Source organism: Coffea arabica, chromosome 11e (genome assembly GCF_036785885.1).
Source record: "Coffea arabica cultivar ET-39 chromosome 11e, Coffea Arabica ET-39 HiFi, whole genome shotgun sequence".
Lineage (NCBI taxonomy): Eukaryota > Viridiplantae > Streptophyta > Magnoliopsida > Gentianales > Rubiaceae > Coffea > Coffea arabica.
In genome coordinates, this window is record NC_092331.1 from 21,354,390 (window position 1) to 21,381,934 (window position 27,545).

The following is a 27,545-nucleotide window of genomic DNA, read 5'->3' on the forward strand; positions in this document are numbered from 1 at the left end:
CGTTCCATTATCACTTCTAATCCTAACAATTTTTAAGCCAAGCAGATTTTGCACTTTAGCAAACAATGAAGTGAAATTCTTGAAGGCATCATCCTTATGAGCAAGAAATATCACCCAAGTATATCTAGAATAATCATCCACAATCACAAAGCAGTATTTCTTACCTCCCAAGCTAGTGATTTGAGTAGGACCAAATAAGTCAAGATGCAAGAGTTCTAAAGGTTTAGAAGTTGAAACACACTTCTTTGGTTTAAAAGAAACTTTTGTTTGCTTTCCAAATTGACATGCATCACAAATTTTATCCTTTTCAAAACATATTTTTGGCAAACCTCTAACCAGCTCCTTTTTCGAAATTTCCTTTAGTAAATCCATGTTAAAATGACAAAGTCTCCTATGCCACAACCAAGGATTTTCATTTGAAGCTTTAAGACATTTGAGGCTAGAAGAATCAATTTTATCAAGAACCACAATATATATGTCGTTAAACCTCTTACCTTTGAACACAACATTATATTTGGAATCAAGCACAGTGCATTCATGCTTTTTAAACAACACATTCAAGTCTTTGTCACACAATTGACTAACACTAAGCAAGTTATAACCTAAATTATCAACTAAGAGCACATTGTGAACAAAAGTTTCACCATCCTTACCAACATCACCTATTCCAATTGTCTTAGCTTTCACATCATCACCGAATGTCACCTTTCCACTTGATTTTGATTTTAGCTTTATGAACAAAGAGGGATCACCGGCCATATGCCTTGAGCAGCCGCTATCAATAAACCATTTGGACTTGTTTGAGCCTTTTTCCTGAAAAGAGAAAATGCTTGGTACCCTTTTTAATTTTTGGGTCCACAATAGTTAGCATTGTATCTCACTAACCACATGCATTTCATCCCTCTGTTCAGATTTCTTTTCACATAGCAATCTCCTTTCAAATGTCCTTTTTGACAACAAAAATCACACATAATGGAAGAGTCCTTAACATGTACTGGTTTGACATATCTCAATCCATTTCTTCTATATGTAGTGAAACCATGTACATTTTTGTTGCGTGCTAATGTTCTTTGATGAGCAGTAAGAAAGGTAGATGACATGTTCTTTTTGAGAAAATCTTGTTTTCTTGCTTTCAAAGTGTCATCCAAGTTGTCCATTCTTTTTTTCAAATCACCATGTCTTTCCTTCAGCATTCTACAAATATTTGTCTTTCTATCCGGCTCTTACAAGACAATCATTGTCAGTCTTTAGTTGCTTTTGTTGAAGAAGACTTGTATTTTCATGAATGAGAAAAGTAATTTTCTATTTTAGCTGCTTGTTTTTATCATAAGATTCCTTCAAGGCATTATGCAGTTTTTCAACAAAGGATTCAAGATCATCATCTTCTTCATCATCACTTTCAGATTGAGAGTGTATGGAAGTTACCTCATTATCTCCAATAGCCATGAAGGCCATTTGAGCTGATTCTTCCTCTTCTTCAACTTCCCCTTCAGAGTTGCATTCATTCCAAGTAATCTGGAAGTTGTTGAATCTTGGCTTTCGATCAGCTTTCCCATCTTTCATTTTCTTCATGGGGCATTCGTTTGCATAGTGTCCAGGCTGTCCACATTCATAGGATTTGTCCACTAGCTTCTTGTTGAATTCTTGTTTTCCTTTGTTCCTTGCATTTGATGAATAATTTTGAAATTGATTGCTAGGTCCTCCCCTTCTAAACTTCCTTTTATTCAGGATTCTCTTGAAGCCCCTTGTGATGAGAGCAAGATCATTATCATCACCATCCGAGTCTTCATCATCCAAGTGAGCTGGATCATCTTCACCTTGAGTAGTCTTTAGAGCAATGTTTCTCTTTGCTCTAGCATCCTCTTCCTCCTGCACTTTAGATTTCAACTTCAACTCATAAGAGGTTAGTGAGTTAATGAGAGATTCAATAGGCACTGAATTTAAATCCTTAGCCTCCTCTATTGCAGTCACTTTATTTTCCCATTCTTTGCCCAATGCATTGAGAATTTTCCTGTTCTTCTCTCCCAAGGTGTACTTTTTGCCCAACACCTCGAGATCTTTGATCAAGTCATTGAACCTGCAATACATTTTGTCAATATCCTCAAGAGGTTCAATTTTAAATGATTCATACTTTGTGACCAAGATAGCCTTTTTCTGTTCTCTCACATTGTCACCACCCTCATGGATTTCTCTTAGCTTATCCCACATTTCTTTAGCCGATTTACAGCCTTTTACTCTAATTGATTCATTTGAATCTAAGGCACTATACAGAACATTCATGGCTTTGGCATTCAGTGTGAGATTAGTCCTATCTTGAGCATTCATTTCAGTTCTTCTTTTTGGCCGAAGCAACCCTGTATCTGCATCAAGAAAGTTAGCTTCATGCGGTCCTTCACTCACAATAAACCATAACTCAATATCAATAGATTGTAAAAAGATAATCATCATTTCTTTCCAGCTAACATAATTGGAGCCACTGAACATGGGAGGCCTAGTAACAGATTGTCCCTCAACAAACATAGCATGACTGGTTGTCATCTTTACTCCAAGCCGTTTGAGCTTAATCTCTAGGAGACCAAGCTCTGATACCAATTGTAAGGCCCAAAGACAACCTAAGAGGGGGGTGAATTAGGTTGATTAAAATCTTAATCAAATTTATGCAATTTTTGCTTAATAAAAATTTACCTTCTTTTCTAGTAATGATCAATCAAATAGATTAGAAGAAGAGAGCAATATTGATTCGAAAAACAAGTATAGATAAGCAATGAGAATTTTATTAAACAAAAAAAGAATAAGATAGAATATCAAACCGATTGTCTACCAAGTTTTCCTCAAACTTGAAGACCAATCACTAGGTTGAGCAACTTCTCTTTGATGAAAGATGATCAACTAGATGTACAATGGAGGGAGCACTTCCTCCTTGCCCTAAGCCTCACTTAGTCAAGCTAAGAAGTTTTACAATCACTCAGATAACCCTCAACAAAGCTACACTAATGAAACTTTCAACCACAAGAGAAATGCTCACAAGAAATTCACACCACTTGGAGAACAAATCTAGCTTTAGAGACTATTTTCTGGCTAAAATATCTCTTGAGATCTTGTAAACAAAGTGTGCAAAAGTCCCATCTGATTCAGAATCGTTTGTATTTAAAGGGAACCAAAAATGGGCTTCATTAATACTTCCAACGGATAGAAGGCAGATGAAGAGTCAGCTAGCCGTTGGAGCTGTCGGACGTCCGACGGCTTAGTCATCGTCCGATCCCATCGTCCGAAAACCAGTCAAGTTGTTATTCGGACGTCCGATGGGATTTTATCGTCCGAGCTTCTGTGTCCGAACGTCGTCCAGAGAGTTATCAAATCTTCGTGGAATTTTTAGGACATCCGATGAGATTGATGTGCGTCCGAAGCATGCGTCCGATCCTTCAGGACGTCCGATGCTTCCTTACGAGCGTCCGACAGAGTCTTGGCAGAGAGTCATCAACACTTTGTGGAATTTTTAGGACGTCCGACCCGATCGATGTGCGTCCGAAGAGTACGTCCGATCTATCTGGACGTCCGATGCTTCCTCACGAGCGTCCGATAGAATTTCCTTCTTGATGTTCTTCATCCTTTCGGACGTCCGACCGATTCCTTCGGACGTCCGACATGAGTGTCCTGTTTTTGCTTCTTCTTTTGGTTGATTTTCATTTCTTGACATATTTGTACCTGATTCTTTGATAGGCAAAAAGCACTTATATTTGAAGAGTGTTAGATAAACATTTCAAAGTCCTTTGTGATCATCAAAACCAAGAATAATACTGTCTAATTCTCATTAGGACTCACTTACAATCCTTAGAAACACAAATCATAACTTCAAGAGCAAAAGGAGCAATAATAGTCAAACTTGACATATATACATTCGATTACTGCACATATTCATACAGACCCAAAATATAACAAAGCATTTAATCTCAAACTGAGATACTAACTCTGGAAGAACACTAGTACTACTACAAATGTGAAGGGGTCTAGACAAAATCTCTGCCTTCTCTCAATCAGACACCCTTACTCTAGCACCCCCTGTAAGGAAAACAAACTAATGGGGTGAGTCAAAAGTCAGTGAGGTTTCAAGAAACATGTAAGCAAAGTAGCAATCTAAAAGGAAATAAGAAAATAGTAACTAGGCAAATTAATAGCAGGCAACTAAGGAACAAGTAGCACTTTCAAGTGGAAGGATACAGTTTCTCTCACATTGGCCACTTATCTTGCAACCGGTGACACTCCATCAACCTCGAAATATAATATCTAGCTCCAGTAGAACACCACTTCATGCCAGTCTCTGTCCACGAATCATCCTTCTTACCAGGCCTGCACTCCAAAAAAGTAACAAGTAGGACAATACTCGAATATACCAGAGCCAGTAGTAAGATACATGACCCATGGTTTATCAATCACCTCGACCAAGTCTTTACTGGCTCAATTTGACCAACTAATCGATGAGGTTTGTTATCCCAAGTACAACATATAGCTGGTCGAAAACATGCCCAATCGATAATCAAGTCAAGCACACATATATCATTTTACATGTAAATAGTGTCAAATTTGGGACAAGTGTGATAAAGTATACACTCACCTTTCTAATAGCAAGTCAAGATCATTCAACCATTCATTCAAGACAAAAGAATATAAACAAGCAAGTATACACTACAATCAAGGAACAAGTCACAACATGCAGGTGAAACACTCACCACCAATGGTTCACTATTTATCAATGTCGAGTTCAGACCCAACTCCTTGGCCACTCTCTGTTAGGTTTGAAGACAACCTAAGAGGGGGGTGAATAAGATTGATTAAAAAAACTAATCAGGTTATGGGCATTTTTTCCTCAATATGAAATTTACCCTATTTTCTAAATGATCACACAATAAATTAATCAATAAAGGGGCAATATCACTTGAGAAAAGTATAAGAGATATGCAATTTAAAGATCACAACATGATAAATAAATAAAAAGAGAAGAATTGCAAACCAATTGACTACCAAGCTCCTTTTAAGCTCGAAGATCAATTTACAAAATAAGCTTCTTCAAATTGATGAAATACAACCAATCTTGTGTACAAAGGAAGGCTCACTTCCTCTTTGTCCCAAACTTCACTCGGTCAAGTTAAAAAGTTTTACAATCCCTCAGGATAACCCTCATAAAGCTACACTATTGAAGTATTCGCTCACAAATGAAAAGTTTACAAAGAATCTTACACTACAAAGAGTACAAATGTTCCTTGGAGAGTATTTTCTTACTAAAACTACTCTTGATCTTTTATATTTTCAGTGTGCAAAAAGTTGCTTTGAAGTTTCTAACTATGCACTATTTATGTGAGACTAAGAAAGTGCTTCATTAAGACTTCCAACCGATAGAAGGTAGCTGAAAAGTCAACTAGCCGTTGGGAGTATCGGAGGTCCGCTACTTTCGATACTTGCGTCCGAAAGTGGACAAACAGTTTGAAAAGTCATTTCAATTCTTTCGGACGTCCGGTGATGATGTTCTTCGTCCGATACGATCGTCTGGTATCTGCCCTGTCTATCGGACGTCTGGTATTGCCATTGTGAGCGTCCGACAGCTTTCGACTTCCTTTTTCTTCTTTCATTTGCTTTTTGAATCAAATTTCTTCAAACCTGAAAAGCTTTCTCATTGAAAAAATATTAGTATTATCCAATTGTTTTATAAACATCAAAAAAATCGGGATCAAGATCATCATTTTCCCCCTTTTTGATGATGACAAAACAATAGATGATTTGAAAAAATTTGAGCAAAAAACTCCCCTTTACACATAGCAACCATAACCAATTCAAAGTCATTCAGTACCAACATGAGTAAAGCCATGAACAAAGTAATTTCCATCATAATATCATCAAAAACTTCCTCTTATACATAGCATCTATAATGAATTCAAAATCATTCACTAATTTCTCTCCTTTTTTGTCATCAGAAAATCAGAAAGTAGCCAATATCAACAGAAAAATAATAGCAACGGATATTAATAAACATCAATGATATCAACATTCATATCAGTCAAAAGTCATTAATGGTAACATTCAAAAAGTCAAAGGAAACACAGTCCAGAACATCAAAAAATAAAAAACATTACAAAAGAAAACTGAAAATGCATCCTAATATGAAGTGGAAATGACCCTAGAGTGCCTAAATGTGATCTTGGACGATCTGGGCCTTCTCCTTGCAAGACAAAACGGAGAGGGATCCAATTTGTCTTTAGTCTCTTCATCATCTGCTTCACTTCTTTTAGTGACTGGAGCCTTGCCTTTTTCTGAAGTTGGGGGATCATTAGGAGTAGGTTGAAAGCTCGAGACATCTACTTCAACAGTGGGAGGAATGAACTCTATTCGTGGCTTTTTTTCATGTGTAAGTTCTTCCTCTTGTAGGACAGGAGGCATAAATAAATTTCTTTTATCCAAGAATGCAGCCTGTTGCTCAGGTGACATGGTCATCATTAGACTATCTTCAAGAAATGATTCTTGAGATCCTCAAGTAGCTTAATGACTTTGTTAGTGGATGAAGTGGGTTGAGAAGAGAATTTGCGAGAATGAATGGAAAAGTGTGAGTAAGATGAAGACGTTTGGAAGGTCTAGGAGTAACAGAGGTTTCATGACGACTTTTGTTTCGAAACTCCAAGATAGCTTCCTTATAACACCAGTGGCCATCAAAAAATCTAATATTTTTTCTCTCAAAATATGCTTCGGTGAAAATAGAAGAGGAAGTTTCTTTTGGAGATACTCTAGTGAAAGGAATTTTGAAATGAGCAAAAATTGGAGTTAAAAACTTTTCATAAGAAAGTTTCCTACGGCTATCAGTACTGAGTTTGAGCAAAAAATTACACATGACGAAACTAAAATCAATTCGAATTTTCTCAACAAAACAATAAAACAAGTAAAGTTTCATTTTATTTGCATCAGTCCTGTGACCATCAGTAGGAACTGTGAGAACCCTGAAAATAGATACATAAGCCAGTGCATATTTCATTTGCATTTTTTTTTATTCCTTAATAATTTCTAGCATTACCTTTACTTGTTTGCAATTAAGTACGTAAAAATAGGTTTATGAGAAAAATAATATAATTTTCCTAAGTTATGAAATTTCTTGGTTTTGTTAGACTAAATTAAAATCTTTAGGGTTAGATTAATTTTTTCGCCTTAACATAAAATGTTAGTATACTTAATTCCTTTATGCTAAATTAATGATACTTGAGTCGATAGCTTTACTATCTTAAAATAAATTATTTAATTTCCTATGATTAATTCCAATTAGTTGCTAATGTTAAATGTTAATAAGAATTTCCGCGTTAAGATGAAAACCAATGAATTTTAGATAAATATGATTCTAATATACTAAACATACTTAAGGCGTGAAAATTCGATAAATATATCCTTATCTTTCTTTGTTTTCACAATAAGTGCGTAAAAATAATTTTTATGTGCAAATTGACACCCTTGGATTTAATTATTATTTCACTTGACTTTATATTACTAAATCGATAAATTTCGAGTTAGACTAACTCCACTTCTTGAGAAATAATAATTGGAAATTCTAATAACTAATTTAATCGCTAAATAATATAAGAATTACTAGGAACCTTAATATTCAAGTTTAATTGATAATTATTCGATAAAAATGGTTTAGGTATATTAGGATATAATTAGGCGTTTAAATTACGCTTGGGGATAATTTTTAGAAGTAAGTTAGAATTGAGAAATTAAGTTGAGGTTAGGGAGCAAAGTGAAAAGACCAAAACGCCCTTACATTTCCATGCAAACCAAACGAAACTTCTGACCACAAGTCCAATCACCGCAGCTATTACCAATTCGATACGCAACCAATTCTTATACGCAAACCATTCTCACAAACCACGGCACCACAATACCATTCATTCTATTTCACAAACACAAACCGCAATTTCCAAATTCCTTCTCTGCACAACTCCACCGAACCCACTGCAATCCCTCTCCACAACCGCACCTCACCTCTTCCTTTACCTTAGACTGAGAGCAAGAGAGAGTGAGAGCTGTAGTCTCGGTTCCATCGACAAGAGTGAGCAGGAGGGAGCCGAGCTTCTTGTTTCTTTTCTTTCTGTCCGTAACTTAGAGAGGGAAGAGAGTGACTTGCGAACCATTCTGCCTTCCATCCGTGAGCTGGTGAAGAGCTTGAGACCAAATTTCCTTCATCCAGCCGCAAGCCAGAGCAAGGGAGAGAGAGAGATAGCGGTCTGCAAATTTCTGGGCTGTTGAAGGGAGGAAAATTATTTCTACCACCAGCCGTGTGTGTGAACTCCAGGTTGAGGTAATATCTAGACTTGAACTAGTTGATTATGGGTAGATGAGGCTGTTTAGAGGCATGCATGTGAGAGTTGTGTGTTTGGATAAAGGATTAAGTTACCAGAAATTGGTTTGAAACAAAAATTGGTTCTGCCGTGAGTTTTAGTGGGGATTTTGCAGCCTTAATTCGTAATTTTGGGATGATCAGAGGTTGTAATGGTGTTTAACCACCTGAAAACAAGATGATAAAGTCATGCATGAAGTTAAATAGCCTGGATTATGCTAGAAGATAAAAAAAAAAAATTTGAAACAGAATCTGCTACATGCAAGCTCATCCGAGAGTAGTTGCACAAATTTCTGGAGTTATGGATGAATTTTGTTGTTGTCGAACTGATTTCTGGTCTGGATATGATAGCTAATTAATTCAGCAGTTGTGCATGTGAGATTTAAGTGCAAAATACAAGATTTAGCCGTAGAAAAAAAAATTGGTTTGTGACTAAGCAAATGCTGGAAGAGTTTCTGATTTGGCCGAGAGCTTAGCTTAAAGTTTTGCAGCCTGATTTGGTTCAATGTTGTTGTTTAAGCTTATAACCATAATTAGATAGTTAATAACAAGTTAATTAGGCTCTGCATGCAGCTAAATAGTTAGTTTAAACCAGAAAAATAAAATCAAAGTGTAATCTACCCCATGCATGTTCATCCGAGCCAAGCAGGAAAATTTTTAGAAAATTTTGATGTTAATGGTTGTTGTTTGAACTCGATTTCTGAACTGGAAATGTTTATTTTCTAGCTAAGTAATTGCATTAGGGAGTTGAGAGTTTAAAAGCATGTTTAAACCCAGAAAACAAAATAAAAACAGAACATCTCTTCATGCATGTTCATCCGTGGCTTATGGGCAGATTTCTGGATTTTTGTTTTGGATGATTTTAGTTGCTGTATGAATCTGGTTTTGAAATGGAAATTTTTAATAGCTAGCTAAGTGTTTACATGCTGGACTTGAGTACCTAACACCATGTTTAAACCAAAGGAAAATTTGATCTAAAGTATACTAGTTGCTGGAAATTTTGGAAGCCGCAAGGTTGAGCCAGAAATTTCAGTTTGTCTTTTGAAAATTTTATTGGTTTCTGAAAATTTATTTTATTTTTCCCTTGGGATATAACGGTTTAGAAATACATAAGAGTTGTAAGCTTTAAGTTGTCTAAGTTGTTTAGCAATGAAATAATTGATAAATTGGAAGATGGAACCAGAAATGTTGGTATATACATCCTGGAATTTCTTATGTGATAGTCAAAGGTTGAGTTGGAATCTTAGCTTGGTTTGTAATTTTCCCTTGAATCATGATGGATGGAAATGCTTGGAATGTGTTGTTTTGGAGTTCTATAAGAAATGTATGAATGGTTGAATAAAAACATTTTGGTGTTAAAAGAGAAAAATGAGTTTTTCACAAGTGAAAAATGACATTTCAGATTTTCGGATGTCCCTGACCAGTTTCAGTAAAATGCTTATATCTTGGTGTAGAAAAATCCGTTTAAGGTGTCGTCAGTGGCATTTGAAACTAGAAACATAGGTCTTTGTTCTGTAGAAATTTCGTATTTTTCCTCCATGGGTACTGCTGTCTGTGAATCCTCAAAGTAGACTGTTTTGTATGAATGTCCTGTTTCTTCGTGAAACTGAATTTGGATTTGGATTGAGATTTTAGCTTACTTGTGGTTTAAATTCTTGATTGAATTGTGGTTGGAAGTAATTGGTGTTGTCAAGGGCTAATGATTGATGAAGCCCTTGGCCATTTGAATGATTTTATAAGTATTACTGGGTGATGAAATTTAATTGCTAGAATTTCTTGGAGGCCTTGCTTTTATTTTTATTTGTTTAAGCTGAGCTTGCTGAAACCAAGTGCTAATGATTGATGAAGCCTTGGTCATTCATTTTATTTTTATCAGAAATGCAATTGTTGAAATCTAGGGCTAATGATTGACGAAACCCTAGTGATTTGCTATATGATTTTGCCATATTTGATCCATAATATGATTTCGAAACGGAATCGAAACTGTGGAAGTCGTTTCGATCTTGCGAACTCGAGTAACTGTGATCAAACTAATCCAAAAATATTCTTCAGATAGTATTAGATTGTAAAGCTCAATATCTAGTGTTTTGCCTAAAATTTTCCAACCCGATGATTTCCTTTAGCTCAAACTAGCCTTGATAGCTAGTAAATAAATTCTCTAGCTTTTGAAAACCCTAAGTTTTATTTTAATTTCTTTTCTTTCATTAAGTTTTGCACTTGGATAGTTGTCGGTTGGAAAAGTTCCGAAATAAGAATTTTAATAATTTTAATTAAAAGCCTGGGAAACTTGCTCGGCAAGAAACCTTATTTTAGGTAAAATAGTTTTTAGTGATAATTTTTGCAAGAACCATAGCTTTAAAGAAATTTTCAAATATATCTTTCTAGCTTTGATATTAAGAGGTTTGTCGACTTATTTCAAGAAAAAAATTCTAGTTACCCTTTTATAAGGAAAAGTATCTCAAGGAAAACTATAAGAAACATTTCTTCTACTTTTGTCAAGTTTTAACCTAAGGGACTCTTAATTCTTCTAAGGAAAAGTAGACTAGTAGTATATTAGATATACCTCGATGTCTATAAGCTTAAAAACTGAGTAGAAACTTATAGTTTCAAAATTTTGGTTTTTAGGATATTGCGAGGACGTGGAAATTCGATTCCCAACTTGATATCTGAACTCCACTCTTGGTGAGTGTCCCTGCTTGTTCTATGCCTACTTGATTAAAGTGCTTTCTTGACTTGATATGTGATAATTGGATAATGATTTTCTGATCCATCGAAGTGAGCAGTGTGTACTTTATCGCACTAGCCTTTCGAGTGGTGACTTGCTTGAAATATTTTCATGAAATATTCTGCTTGCATTTGCTAAGCACTGAGTAGGGGAATGTACCACACCTTAAGAGTGGGAGGGCCTCTTATCCTATCTCATGTGCTAAGTACTGAGTAGGGGAATGTACCACACCTGAGGGTGGAAGGGCCTCTTATCCTATCTCAAGTACTAAATCACTAGGCAGGGGAATGTACCACACCTTAAGGGTGGGAGGGCCTCTTATCCTGACCTAGTAACCACAAAATGTAGTTGTGTCGTTGGGTGAATCCTTCGACTTCTGAATCCAACTACGGAAATGTCGCTGGGTGAATCCCTCGACCAATTTCCTGAGGGTATACTAAAGTATGCTGCTCCTAATTATCTACGGGTATATCTCGAGTACACTGCGTCCTTAGTCGGTGAGCGAGCCCGGGACAGGGGTAAGAACGGTGACGGGTTAGGATTAAAATGAGTGGATCTACATGGACTATAAGTAGTGAGAGTTGACGGAGGGTCAACTACGATGAATGGTGATCAAGCGAGGAAAATGGCTCCTGAGAGCCCCTGTATCCTACCTTGTGCTGTTATACGCTTTCCTAACTGTTCAATTTGGTAAAGTTATTACTCGCTGTTTGATTTACGTGACTGCATGTTTTGGGGCACCACTGAGCTTTAGCTCACCCCACGTTTATTGTTTTCCTTAACAGGTTCTGGAAATTGGAAGCTTGGATACTTACTTATGTTTTCCTTTTGGAGTGTATTCGAATACTATGACTTATTTGTGGGCTGTAAGGCGTTAATTGGGATAATGTACTTTTTATTTTGGATTGCCACTTGAAGCTGGAAAATGTGTAAAACCTAACTCGATTACTTGGCTTGTAAGTTTGTATTATGGATTTATGAGTTTATCTATCCGGATTGGTACGACTTTATACCTTGGTATGTAGTCCGTGGAACGTCTAAGAGCCTTGATTGGCTATTTTAAATCACTGCTATCTCTGAAGTTAATGTGGTTTTAGTGACGGTCTTCTTCGGAGGATTTGTTTTGTAATAGATTAGGTTATTATTCGAAAGGATTTGGGTTAGTATGTTTGCGTGAGTCCTGGCGAGAGTTGGGCAGACGGCCCGCCAACCCTTTGGTTCGCCTTAGGGGGAAGTGGGGTCGCCACAGGAACCAACAGATTGAAAATGATTGTAAAAATGATCAGATTTTGAGGACTAAGATCCTCCAACTTGATCTCAGCAGGTGTGTTAAAGCGAGTATGAAAGTAAGTTATCAGTTCTTCAGTGAAAATGATGATAAGTAGTTGAAAATTTTTCATATGAGCAAAAATTTACAATTTTACTACGACAGCTTTTTTCAATTTTTGTTTTCAAAACAAGATTGACAATATCAGGAGTAAGAAGAATGTCCACTCCATTAACACGAGAAATGAGTTCAGTATGAGAACTATGTGATGCCCCCACTTCTCCCTAAGGCGAACCAAAGGGTATCCGCGGAACGCCTGCCCAGCTCTCGCCAGGACTCACTACAATCCATCATTCAAAAGCTCGAAATACTTTAAGTAACTTCAATACATAATTAAAGTACTTCAAATATCTCACACTTACAATTATGTAGCTTTCAAGCTTAAATACAACCCAACGGAAAAGGGTACAGTAGCCATCCGTTATAATATAACTTAAAGTTTTCAAAAGAAAACAATCTAGTACTACTCACGAGCACCCTTGGTCTCGAACCCTGTAAAAGAAATCCACAACGTGGTATGAGCTACACAACCCAGTGAGATTCCAAGACACTCTAACAGTTCAAATAAATCAAGTAAGTTGGGCATATCATATGCATGGTTCAAGGTTACACAATGGCATGTTATCATGAGGTGATAATCATTGTACGGGTAATTTGAGACATTTATCATGGTATGAGACATTAGCATGTATAGTTCACGAGTGATTGGAGCTTATTACAGGCATAGCTCAGGATTTCATGTTGGCATTTTAGCACGAAACAATCATCATGATACAAGGTAAACATATACTGTAGGATACGGTGTTCCAGTGGAACTCTGTCGGTCATCTGCACCTTATGACTTCCGGATCCCCTCAGTTTGACTGGCCATCACCTTATCCATCCAGTGGTAATACTCGAGTATACCGAAACGGTGTCCCAAGGTTCCAACCTACCCGACCGAGCCCAGTCCTGGCTCGAGTAGGTTAGTAACGATGAGCAGGGCCCAATTCAGCTTAGAGCTTACAACATGCACAAGTAATCAAGTAATTCGGCAAAAGGTAAAATTCATCATTTGAGTAGGTCGAGTGAGGTAAAGTACACACTCGCCTAACAATGATGGACAACTTCATATAACATGCGATTCATGATAATCAAGTGATCAAGTAAGTTGGTGATTACGTAAGCAGATAATCAAGTAAGCAAGTAGCCGAATAGATTAGAAAACGGTAAGTAAACATAGTTAACGGTAAACGGTAAACGGTGGTAATTACGGTTAATTGGTAGACATATGTCATTTTAATAGGCCACCATTGGCCGTTTTCACTTTTTCCACATAAGAGTCGAGGAGATTCACTCCAACCGACTTATGCTGTCATAGCATAATTAATCATTTAAACACATCATGTAGATATGCTCTCCAAGCATTTCATATCTAATATTTCAAGTAATCACATAAATATGCTCTTTAAGCATTTCATATCGAATAGTTCAAATATACATATTTCAGGTATTTCATGTCGAGTAATTCAAGTATACCTTATTCAGATATGCATGAGTGTGGTAAATACTTAACATATAGCACTTAACACTTAATAATCATGGGTTATGCATGTCATAGACTTATTCCAATTACGTATTCCTATATGGAACACTCACCTATAGCAACAAGAGAGTAATACTCAAACAAATGTCTAGGCGTCCACTTCGAGTTCCTCTTGAAGGTCCCCTTGAGCGCCTGGGCAAATAACCATTAACTATTATACACTATCACTTAGAACCCCTACTTATCAAAGAAGGTTATACAATCTAAGGGGAATTCATTAATTGGGCCTTAATTATTAATAATCGAGGCTCAAGAGTAAAGTTTTAAAGTCCAAAGAGAGAGACTAATATTTTCCATGAAATCGAGTTCAAAATGTTCAATCGGTATCGAGAAAAGAAGGCAAGTTTCCAAAATCTCATTTTCTAAGAAATTGACAAATTTCAGCTTTGGGTGTCAATTTTAGAAAAATCGTATCTTGCACTATGTAGGTCCAAAATTGGAAAGCTTGATACCGTTGGAAACTTCTTCAAAAGCGATAAAAGTTCCTAGAAGATACTTTTCCATGATTCCAAACAGAAGGTATTCAAAAATTGACTCAAAGTTGCTGCTTGGGACCATTTAGACAGTTTCGGGGTTGGTTTTTGACCAACTTTGAAAATCCAGCAAAATTCATACAATACGAACTAACCTCCAAAATTTAGAACTCAATTAGAGCTACAATCAAAGTTTAAAACAAAACAAACGGTACAAGAATTGAAGTTTTGAGCCCCAAGATATAGCAGCTCAAAGTTGGCTAAAAATTCCTCCTCGATCAAGAATTTCCAGATTTAAACATGAACTTTGGGACTTTATTTGAACATCTAAACAGACTCGAAATGGCACCAAATTTGGTATGATTATACTACCATATAAGGGCTATTCCTCTGTCAAATTTCATAGAAAAATATGCACGGAAAGTCACTTAACGAAATCACTCAAGTTTCCAAATTTTTAAGGCAAAGCTGCCTCGTGTATGAAAATTTCCTTTTCTAAACTTTTGACCAAGGGAAGATACCTAAAACATGTCTCGTTTATGATAATCAGGTCTAGCAAGAATTCAAAATACATTTGATAGGTGATTTACATCAGGAATTTCGAAATAACAAGTCCCAAGTCATTGTTAGTTACAAATCTGTCCAAGTGGAAAATTCTATCACTGTAGCTGTTTCAAACTTTGGCCACAACTCACTCAATTCAACTTGGAATTCGGCGTGGTTGATGGCGTTGGAAAGCTCTCTCATAAAGATGAATTTTCTCAGAAGAAACCAGTTTCAAATTCCATTCACAAACAGCTCGTTTTTGAGCATCAAGAAGCAATTTCTGTCCTGTCTCCTGGAGAGCAACGAAACAGGACAGTGATTTTCAATCGAATGGTGTGGCTCACTCAAGTGGAACCAGAATGTAAAATTGATACCAATGGAAAGATGGGAATGTCTAGTTTCCAGTGCCGCAAACGGTACTTGATTTCGACATCGGAGTAAAGAGTTATAGCCGATACAAGATGACTGCCTGGGCAATACGGGATTCATTTTCCAGTTTTGCTAACTTTGGAAATCAACTCATTTAACCAACCAAATCATGTTATTTTTCAATGAAATTTTGTACACACTCACAATAACATGTAAACAATATAATCAAGTCATTAGAACCTCAAAATTGTGCACAAAAATGGTCGGACAAGACAGGGGTAAAACGGTCACTTTTGCTCCAAGCACCTCCTATGATTTTCTACCAACAATACAACATTAATCCACTAATTTAAGCACTAAACCACCATTAAATCCATCATCAAGCATGAGATCAGTCCTCAAGACAAAGGTGGGAGTTCATAGAGCCCACCCATTTCATTTTACACCATAAACAAGCTACCCAAATGCAAATACTACCTTATACATGTAAGATGATCTTCATAAAGCAAGATTTAAGTGTTGGATTAACACCTACTTGATTAGAGGATGAAGGCAGAAATTTCGGCCCCTTAGATGCTCAAGAAAACCATGGATAGCAGCTCCTTTTCTTAGCTCAATGGGATCTCTAAATGTTTAGTTAAGTGTAGTTCGAATTTGGAGTGAATTGGAAGAGGTTTGATGAAGATTTGATGAAGGAAAAATGAAGAACTTGGTCTTGTTTTTCCTTGGAGTTGCACGGCTGGAATGAAGAAGGAAAAGAAGAGTTGCACGGCTGTTTGAGGTGATAAAGTGGAGGGTTTTGATCTGGTGTGATGCACCCATGTGAAACTAAAATGTGTGGCTCTCATTGATTCAAAGGTTAACTCTTTTTCCCGCGCGTTTCGTGTTCGATTCCTCTCGAATTTGTTTCACTGGTGCACTAAACCTCTAATGCACTTATATTCATATAAATATTATTCACTCTCAATCGTCCCAAAATAAGGGTCTAAAGTTCCTAAATTTAAATCGCGCGTATAAAAACGCGTATCTCCAATTTAAGCGCGATAACGCGAAACTTCCGAGAAATTCTTATAACGATAGTACTAATAACTATCACTTGAGTATTTAAACATTAAAATACCTAATTTAGGTCCATTGTACATGTCTCCAATATTCCAAACTTATTGTACTCTCAAGCGGATAAAAACTCCAAGCACTATTCACTATTTTTACTAAACGCGCTCCAGGAAATTAATTCGTGAAATGAGTTACTTTAAAAATATAACGAAGTTATATTACCATGTATTTAGGTCTAATAAGACTAGAAAATATTCCTCGAGGCAAATATCCAATTAAATAATTTATTAAGCCACAAATTAGGCTTAAAAAAATAATAGTTTTTACGAGTCCTCACAACCTCCCCTCCTTAAAAGAATTTCGTTCTCGAAATTCATACCTTCTGTAATCTCAGACAACTCTGAACCGTGTGGTGTGTTCATGTCATGCGTTCTTTCAGATGCCACTGATCGGTTTCTCCTTCCATTGACTTGTCGAGGGACAGTTCCATTTCCTTGTTGAGCAGTAGTTTCTCGTGGATACCTCATTGGACAATCATGAACTTTATGGTTGGTACTCCCACACCCCATACACTTTCGTCCCTTTAGCCAACAGTTTTCTTCAGTGTGATTCATCCTTCCACAATATCCACAGGTCGGACGAGGTGTCGTGACCTGACTTGCTTGCGAGGTTTTCTTCGATCGTGTCTGTCCTACTGAAGTCCCTCGTGACATAGTTCCTTTTGGTTCCTTTATCATGAGTGGTGCAGGAAGTAACAGTCCTACTCCATCCACTTCTTTTCTAACTTTGGGTGGTGGTTCAATTTCTCTGGGTCTATTATCGGATGCATCTCTTTTCTTCGCTTGAAAGGCTCTCAGTTGAGATTTTGTGCTCTCTACCCTTTGCGCCTTCTCGAGAGCGTCATTAAATGTGTCAACCTGTATTGCGGCAAGGGCATCTTGGATCTCTAAATCTAATCCTTGGATAAACCGTCTTATTCTCTTCCGTTCAGTAGTCACCAATTCTGGGGCATATGTAGATAACTTCGTAAAGCGTGTTTCATACTCAGCTACGCTCAAAGTTCCTTGACGAAGCTTTATAAAATCATCTTCTCTCTTTTCTTGGACAAGTGGAGGAAGAAATTTCTCATTAAATTCACGTACAAAGTTTACCCAAGTCCTTAGGGTTTGATCCCTTTCCCACTTGTTTCTTATAACATTCCACCATGCTCGGGCTGCTCCTTCAAGTTGAAATACAGCAAAGGTAACTTGTCTCTCCTTTGTGTAATCCAAGGCATCGAATATATTTCTTATATTTTCTAACCAATTCTCAGCCACCTCTGGATCAGGTCCTCCAGCAAACTTGGGCGGAGAGAATTTCTGAAACCGCTCTAAAGCTCGATCCTCCCCTATCTCTTGGTTTTCACGTTGGTTTCCTTGTCCAACACCTTGACCTTGTTGAGCTACCAAGAGCTCCAGGATATCCGTCATGCGAGTTAAAACTTGTCTCATCTGGTCATTTCCTCTCCCAGCACTTAGCTCAACGTTTTGATCAATATCGGACCCATTAGCTACTCTTTCATTTCGGGGTTGTCTAGGTTGACGTCCCTTTCGTTGTCCTCTAGTTTCCATGTTCACAACTAATCTATACGCACATGCATAACCCTCACACTTAGTTAAATTGAACTATACTCATATACCAATAGCAACATTTAAAAATGATGAAGTCACTTACACAAATAACATTATCACTATGCAAGTAAACACAAACTAGAGTTCATTAAATCATAACACAAATTATGGTCAAGTAAAGTTCATGCCAAGTCAAAGTCAATAACAAAAATAAACAAATGATTATCACCAGTACATTCATCTCCAAGGCGCAAACTCTTAGGTTCTACTCCCATCGTCTCACTATGAAAGATCACAAGTAGGGATCCACTAGATTAATTGAAACTAGATGATTCTCGTTCCCTAACATGCTTGATTTCAATCCCAACACAAGGATCTTTTGCGTTACAATATTTTCCATCTTCCACTCTTAATTATTGTACCATCTTAACCAAACAATTATTGGTTTCCTGTAACCATTCACATGAAATATCGATTCATTCTTATTCCCCAAAAATGGAGATATAAAGTCCTTATGGTTGCCCTCAACTCTCAAGTACTCGGGTACAAGAATCCGAAATAAGGTAATTCACAGCTCGAGCCGGCCGGTCCCAAGAGTAAATCACCACATTCGAGATTCCTACCCAACATACATATCAAATTCCCTCCAATCATCAAGATAAAGGTTTTACAACCTATAACATTCATGATTCACAGCTTACATTTTTAGAAGGGCACTTAAACCTTTACTCAATCACATAGTAAGGACCATAACACCACTTGGTCCTATCTTGCTCCTTTGTAGAGACCACGTGAATTGGCTCTAAATTTCATCGCTACAAGCAATCATTTAACTTTCAGACCAGTCCCACAGTCCGGCATCCTAAACATTTAACCCTAGGATACACTACAAAGATTTGAAGCCTAAGCTCTGATACCAACTGTGACGCCCCCACTTCTCCCTAAGGCGAACCAAAGGGTATCCGCGGAACGCCTGCCCAGCTCTCGCCAGGACTCACTACAATCCATCATTCAAAAGCTCGAAATACTTTAAGTAACTTCAATACATAATTAAAGTACTTCAAATATCTCACACTTACAATTATGTAGCTTTCAAGCTTAAATACAACCCAACGGAAAAGGGTACAGTAGCCATCCGTTATAATATAACTTAAAGTTTTCAAAAGAAAACAATCTAGTACTACTCACGAGCACCCTTGGTCTCGAACCCTGTAAAAGAAATCCACAACGTGGTATGAGCTACACAGCCCAGTGAGATTCCAAGACACTCTAACAGTTCAAATAAATCAAGTAAGTTGGGCATATCATATGCATGGTTCAAGGTTACACAATGGCATGTTATCATGAGGTGATAATCATTGTACGGGTAATTTGAGACATTTATCATGGTATGAGACATTAGCATGTATAGTTCACGAGTGATTGGAGCTTATTACAGGCATAGCTCAGGATTTCATGTTGGCATTTTAGCACGAAACAATCATCATGATACAAGGTAAACATATACTGTAGGATACGGTGTTCCAGTGGAACTCTGTCGGTCATCTGCACCTTATGACTTCCGGATCCCCTCAGTTTGACTGGCCATCACCTTATCCATCCAGTGGTAATACTCGAGTATACCGAAACGGTGTCCCAAGGTTCCAACCTACCCGACCGAGCCCAGTCCTGGCTCGAGTAGGTTAGTAACGATGAGCAGGGCCCAATTCAGCTTAGAGCTTACAACATGCACAAGTAATCAAGTAATTCGGCAAAAGGTAAAATTCATCATTTGAGTAGGTCGAGTGAGGTAAAGTACACACTCGCCTAACAATGATGGACAACTTCATATAACATGCGATTCATGATAATCAAGTGATCAAGTAAGTTGGTGATTACGTAAGCAGATAATCAAGTAAGCAAGTAGCCGAATAGATTAGAAAACGGTAAGTAAACATGGTTAACGGTAAACGGTAAACGGTGGTAATTACGGTTAATTGGTAGACATATGTCATTTTAATAGGCCACCATTGGCCGTTTTCACTTTTTCCACATAAGAGTCGAGGAGATTCACTCCAACCGACTTATGCTGTCATAGCATAATTAATCATTTAAACACATCATGTAGATATGCTCTCCAAGCATTTCATATCTAATATTTCAAGTAATCACATAAATATGCTCTTTAAGCATTTCATATCGAATAGTTCAAATATACATATTTCAGGTATTTCATGTCGAGTAATTCAAGTATACCTTATTCAGATATGCATGAGTGTGGTAAATACTTAACATATAGCACTTAACACTTAATAATCATGGGTTATGCATGTCATAGACTTATTCCAATTACGTATTCCTATATGGAACACTCACCTATAGCAACAAGAGAGTAATACTCAAACAAATGTCTAGGCGTCCACTTCGAGTTCCTCTTGAAGGTCCCCTTGAGCGCCTGGGCAAATAACCATTAACTATTATACACTATCACTTAGAACCCCTACTTATCAAAGAAGGTTATACAATCTAAGGGGAATTCATTAATTGGGCCTTAATTATTAATAATCGAGGCTCAAGAGTAAAGTTTTAAAGTCCAAAGAGAGAGACTAATATTTTCCATGAAATCGAGTTCAAAATGTTCAATCGGTATCGAGAAAAGAAGGCAAGTTTCCAAAATCTCATTTTCTAAGAAATTGACAAATTTCAGCTTTGGGTGTCAATTTTAGAAAAATCGTATCTTGCACTATGTAGGTCCAAAATTGGAAAGCTTGATACCGTTGGAAACTTCTTCAAAAGCGATAAAAGTTCCTAGAAGATACTTTTCCATGATTCCAAACAGAAGGTATTCAAAAATTGACTCAAAGTTGCTGCTTGGGACCATTTAGACAGTTTCGGGGTTGGTTTTTGACCAACTTTGAAAATCCAGCAAAATTCATACAATACGAACTAACCTCCAAAATTTAGAACTCAATTAGAGCTACAATCAAAGTTTAAATCAAAACAAACGGTACAAGAATTGAAGTTTTGAGCCCCAAGATATAGCAGCTCAAAGTTGGCTAAAAATTCCTCCTCGATCAAGAATTTCCAGATTTAAACATGAACTTTGGGACTTTATTTGAACATCTAAACAGACTCGAAATGGCACCAAATTTGGTATGATTATACTACCATATAAGGGCTATTCCTCTGTCAAATTTCATAGAAAAATATGCACGGAAAGTCACTTAACGAAATCACTCAAGTTTCCAAATTTTTAAGGCAAAGCTGCCTCGTGTATGAAAATTTCCTTTTCTAAACTTTTGACCAAGGGAAGATACCTAAAACATGTCTCGTTTATGATAATCAGGTCTAGCAAGAATTCAAAATACATTTGATAGGTGATTTACATCAGGAATTTCGAAATAACAAGTCCCAAGTCATTGTTAGTTACAAATCTGTCCAAGTGGAAAATTCTATCACTGTAGCTGTTTCAAACTTTGGCCACAACTCACTCAATTCAACTTGGAATTGGGCGTGGTTGATGGCGTTGGAAATCTCTCTCATAAAGATGAATTTTCTCAGAAGAAACCAGTTTCAAATTCCATTCACAAACAGCTCGTTTTTGAGCATCAAGAAGCAATTTCTGTCCTGTCTCCTGGAGAGCAACGAAACAGGACAGTGATTTTCAATCGAATGGTGTGGCTCACTCAAGTGGAACCAGAATGTAAAATTGGTACCAATGGAAAGATGGGAATGTCTAGTTTCCAGTGCCGCAAACGGTACTTGATTTCGACATCGGAGTAAAGAGTTATAGCCGATACAAGATGACTGCCTGGGCAATACGGGATTCATTTTCCAGTTTTGCTAACTTTGGAAATCAACTCATTTAACCAACCAAATCATGTTATTTTTCAATGAAATTTTGTACACACTCACAATAACATGTAAACAATATAATTAAGTCATTAGAACCTCAAAATTGTGCACAAAAATGGTCGGACAAGACAGGGGTAAAACGGTCACTTTTGCTCCAAGCACCTCCTATGATTTTCTACCAACAATACAACATTAATCCACTAATTTAAGCACTAAACCACCATTAAATCCATCATCAAGCATGAGATCAGTCCTCAAGACAAAGGTGGGAGTTCATAGAGCCCACCCATTTCATTTTACACCATAAACAAGCTACCCAAATGCAAATACTACCTTATACATGTAAGATGATCTTCATAAAGCAAGATTTAAGTGTTGGATTAACACCTACTTGATTAGAGGATGAAGGCAGAAATTTCGGCCCCTTAGATGCTCAAGAAAACCATGGATAGCAGCTCCTTTTCTTAGCTCAATGGGATCTCTAAATGTTTAGTTAAGTGTAGTTCGAATTTGGAGTGAATTGGAAGAGGTTTGATGAAGATTTGATGAAGGAAAAATGAAGAACTTGGTCTTGTTTTTCCTTGGAGTTGCACGGCTGGAATGAAGAAGGAAAAGAAGAGTTGCACGGCTGTTTGAGGTGATAAAGTGGAGGGTTTTGATCTGGTGTGATGCACCCATGTGAAACTAAAATGTGTGGCTCTCATTGATTCAAAGGTTAACTCTTTTTCCCGCGCGTTTCGTGTTCGATTCCTCTCGAATTTGTTTCACTGGTGCACTAAACCTCTAATGCACTTATATTCATATAAATATTATTCACTCTCAATCGTCCCAAAATAAGGGTCTAAAGTTCCTAAATTTAAATCGCGCGTATAAAAACGCGTATCTCCAATTTAAGCGCGATAACGCGAAACTTCCGAGAAATTCTTATAACGATAGTACTAATAACTATCACTTGAGTATTTAAACATTAAAATACCTAATTTAGGTCCATTGTACATGTCTCCAATATTCCAAACTTATTGTACTCTCAAGCGGATAAAAACTCCAAGCACTATTCACTATTTTTACTAAACGCGCTCCAGGAAATTAATTCGTGAAATGAGTTACTTTAAAAATATAACGAAGTTATATTACCATGTATTTAGGTCTAATAAGACTAGAAAATATTCCTCGAGGCAAATATCCAATTAAATAATTTATTAAGCCACAAATTAGGCTTAAAAAAATAATAGTTTTTACGAGTCCTCACAAACTACCCTTCCTAAAATTGGCAAAAAATTGATGTAACATCTCATAGTAGTAGGTGTTGGACAGAGACAGAATATGAGACCATTTTTGGAAATCAAAAAGCTTAAGAACAGGGTCTAAGTCAAGTTTACGGAATTCAGAGGGAGTGATGGTTCTTTGAGTGATGAAACCTTTTTGTGAAATCCATTCAAATTTATTTCTGGCATCATCATCGATGAATCTGGGCAATGTAGTAAATTGTGGCTCGGTTTGATCAGTCTGTTTCCTTTTATCACTGGAAATGCATTTTTCAGACCGACCAGCAAATTTTCTTGTTGATGGCACCTTAACTTCTTATTCTCTGAGTGAGGTTGTGCATCTGGTACTGGAAGACCCCCCCTCTCAATTGCACCATAGTGAAATGCCGAGTGATTTTCTTGTAAAATGTGATGAGAATGTGGATGAAATGGACTAATTGTACTATCTTAAATGAAGATGAATGCTCGAATCTGCCAACGTGGGTGAGTTTTTAAAAAGCTAGGTTTTCTGATGAAATTTGGGATCGGTTGAATGTTTGGCAGTTAGAAAAAAGTTTAGATGCTAATCTGTTTGCAAAGAGACCGTCAGATTGTTTGTGGAATCAATTTTTAGAAATTTGTCTTGAGAGGAAACAAATTTGAATTTTTGAAATTGGAGGGAAAAGAAGGGGTGCGTCCGAGAGAGAATGTATCTGAACCAAATGAAGAGAAAATCCATTTATAATCGCTCTTTTTGAGTGTCGGACTGCCGAACGAAGAAAGTTGTCCGACACTACCGTCCGATGCAAAATTTTGTTGAAAAATAGCTTAGAACACTATCGGACGCCCGTTCATCAACTATCGAACATCCGATAAAGATTGACTGAAAAAATTTTAGATAGTCTTTTTCAAAATGCCCAATTTTGTCCTTAAAAATATAAACTGAGCCAAAGGTAAAGCTTTTATAAGAATATCAGCAATTTGATCTTTCAAACAAACATATTTTACACAAATTTCATCATTTTGGACAAGATCACAAATGAAATGATACTTTATATCTATGTGCTTTGTCCTAAAGTGTTGAAAGGGATTCTTTGTTAAATTTATGGCACTCGTGTTATCACAATACATAAGCACACAATCATACACTAGTCCAAAGTCATTCAGGATATGTTTCATCCATAACAATTGAACACAACATGCACCGGCGGCTACATATTCCGCTTCCACCATAGATAAAGAGATAGCATTTTATTTTTTGCTAAACCATGATACCAAGCAGTTATCAAGAAAATGACATGTTCCACTAGTACTTTTTCTATCTATCCTACACCCACCGAAATCAGCATCCGAAAAATTACATAAGGCAAATTCATGACATTTAGGATATCAAAAATCATAATTCAAGATTCCCTTTAAATCTCTAAAAAACTCTTTTAACAGCAATTAAATGAGATTCTTTAGGGCAAAATTGGAAACGAGCACACAAGCAAACGACAAACATAATATCGGGTCTACCTGCGGTTAAATAAAGTAAGCTTCCAATCATACCTCTATATTTCTTCTCATCAATTTTCATACCTTCTTCGCCTTTGTCAAGTTTAGTGGATGTACACATATGCGTTCCAACTTGTTTCGAATCCTCCATTCCTAATCTTTTGAGAAGTTTCTTTGTATACTTTGCTTGATTAATGAATGTACACTCTTGAGTTTGAAGCACTCGGAGTCCAAGGAAGAAATTTAACTCTTCCATCATACTCATCTCAAACTCATTTTACATAATAGTGAAAAAATCCTTGCATAAACACTCATTAGTAGCACCAAAAATAATATCATCCCCATATATTTGCACAATTAGAAGATCATTGGAGGTTTGTGTTAGTGAAAAGAGTGGTATCCATAATACCCCTTTTAAAACCATTCTCAACCAAAAAATCATTTAAACATTCATACCAAACTCTTAGAGCTTGCTTTAACCCATACAATACTTTTGAAAGTTTAAATACATGATTTAGATATGTCTCATTTTCAAAATCGAGAGGTTGGTCAACATAAACTTCTTGATCAATAAATCCATTTAAGAAAGCACTTTTAACATTCATTTGAAATAATTTAAAGTTTTTGAAACATGCAAATACGAGAAGCATTCTAATTTATTCTAATCTAGTTATAGGAGCAAATGTTTCATCAAAATTTATTCCCTCTTCTTGAGTATATCCCTTAGCCACTAATCTAGCTTTATTTCTAACAACTTCACCTTTATCATTCAATTTATTTCTAAAGACCCATTCTGTTCCAATAATAGGATGACTTTGAGGTCTTTTAACTAGTGTCCAAACTTTGTTTCTTTCAAATTGATTTAGTTGCTCTTGCATGGTCAAAATTCAATTTTCATCTTTCAAAGCATCATTAACATTCTTAGGCACAAAATGAGAGACTAAAATAAAATTATCTATTAATTGTTTAGATGAGGATCGAGTTCTTACCTTTTCGGATGGATCACCAATAATGAGTTCTTTGGGATGATTTTGAACAAACTTCCAAGTTTTGGAAGATCTTCAGGTATACTAACACCCTTGTCATTTTCTTCTAACGCTTGATTTTCTTGAAAATTATCTTCCTTTGAATTCTCTTCTAATGAAGTATTTTCTTCATCTTGAACCGTGAGCTTCCTAAATCTTTCTTGAATACCTACATCATCATCTTCACAACAACTCTTGAAAATATTATCATTAGTTTCATCAAATGTGATATGTATGGTTTCTTTTATAGCAAGAGTTCTTCTATTATAGGCCCTATATCCTCTTTTGTTTTCACAATAATCCAAGAAAATACCTTCATCGATTTTCTTATCAAATTTTTCAAGATACTCCTTGATATTTAAAGTAAAGCATTTGTAACAAAAAATTTTGAAATATTCAACAATTGACTTTTTGCCAAAAAGTAACTCATAAGAAATTTTATTCAAAATTGGTGTGAAAAGAATTCTATTCCTTACATAGCATGCCGTATTTACGGTCTTGGCCCAAAAATATGTTGACACGTTGCATTCGCTTAGCATGGTTCTTGCGGCTTCTAGAAGAGTATTGTTCTTTCTTTCAACAATACCATTTTGTTGAGGGGTTCTTGCAATTGAAAACTCATGTGTAATTTCATTGTGATCACAAAATTTTAAAAAGTCACAAAATTTAAATTTTGAACCAATGTCATTTCTAATTTTAACAATATTCAAACGAAACAGATTTTGAACTTTTGCAAAAGGAAAATAAATTTTTTGTGAACAAGAAAAATCATCTAAATGTATCTAGAGTAATCGTCAACAATTAATAGGCAATATCTCTTACCACCCAAACTAGCAATTTGTGTAGGACTAAACAAATCAATATGTAAAATCTCCAATGGTCTTGAAGTAGAAACACAATTTTTGAGTTTAAAAGAGACTTTGGTTTGTTTTTCAAATTGACAAGCATCACAAATTTTGTTTTTTTCAAACTTAATTTTTGGCAAACCTCTAACAAGATTCTTTTTGGAAATTTCTTTTAATAAATCCATATTGAAATAACAAAACCTTCAATGCCATAATCAAGAATTTTCGTTTGAGATTTTAAGACATTAAAAGTTAGAGGAATTAATATTTTCAACAATCACAACATAGATGTCATTGAATTTTTTTCCTTTGAAAATGATGTTGAACTTTGAATCAAGAACTAAACACTCATGTTTCTTGAACAAAACAAATAATTTTCTATCACATAATTGACTAACACGTAACAAGCTACAAATCAAATTATCAACCAAAAGAACATTATGAACAAAAATCTCACCATTCTTATCAACATCTCCTACTCCAATTGTTTTAACTTTCATATTATCTCCAAATGTCACTTTGTTACTTGATTTTGGTTTAAACTTAATGAATTGTGATGGATCATTGGTCATGTGTGTTGAACATCCACTATTTATGAATCACTTTGATTCCTTAATGATATTCACAAAATTCACCTACACAAGAGTTCAAGAAATAATATTTGATACCCTTTAATTTTTGAGTTCTTGACAATTAGCATCACGTCTAACTATCCATATACATTTTATACCTCTTCTCATGTTCTTCCTCACATACCAATCACTTTTCATGTGACTTTTTTGACAACAAAAACTATACATAACCAAAGAGTTATTTACATGAAAAAAGTTTAATAAATCTTACTTCTTTTCTCTTATGAATAGTAAATTTATTTACACTAGAATTTAACTTCTTTTCATGAGTGCCAAGTGAGGTTTTGATCCATTTTCTTGAAAATAGTTCTATTTTTTTATGTTGGAGAAATTCATTTAGATTATCCATTCTTTTTTTCAAATCACTTTGTTCCTCTTTGAACATTTCACAAAGCTTTGTTTTTCTATC

General features: G+C 36.1%; 2 long non-coding RNA genes across 2 annotated transcripts; both read right to left on the reverse strand.

The window, feature by feature from the left end:
* Positions 1-12,710: 12,710 nt before the first annotated feature.
* Positions 12,711-16,175, reverse strand: LOC113719629 (uncharacterized). The gene is made up of 3 exons (XR_003454942.2): positions 15,929-16,175; positions 14,059-14,137; positions 12,711-12,912 (listed from the first exon to the last, which is right to left on the reverse strand). It is a non-coding gene; the product is annotated as an uncharacterized lncRNA (long non-coding RNA).
* A 2,891-nt stretch (positions 16,176-19,066) lies between these two features.
* Positions 19,067-22,531, reverse strand: LOC113719588 (uncharacterized). The gene is made up of 3 exons (XR_003454927.2): positions 22,285-22,531; positions 20,415-20,493; positions 19,067-19,268 (listed from the first exon to the last, which is right to left on the reverse strand). It is a non-coding gene; the product is annotated as an uncharacterized lncRNA (long non-coding RNA).
* Positions 22,532-27,545: the final 5,014 nt, after the last annotated feature.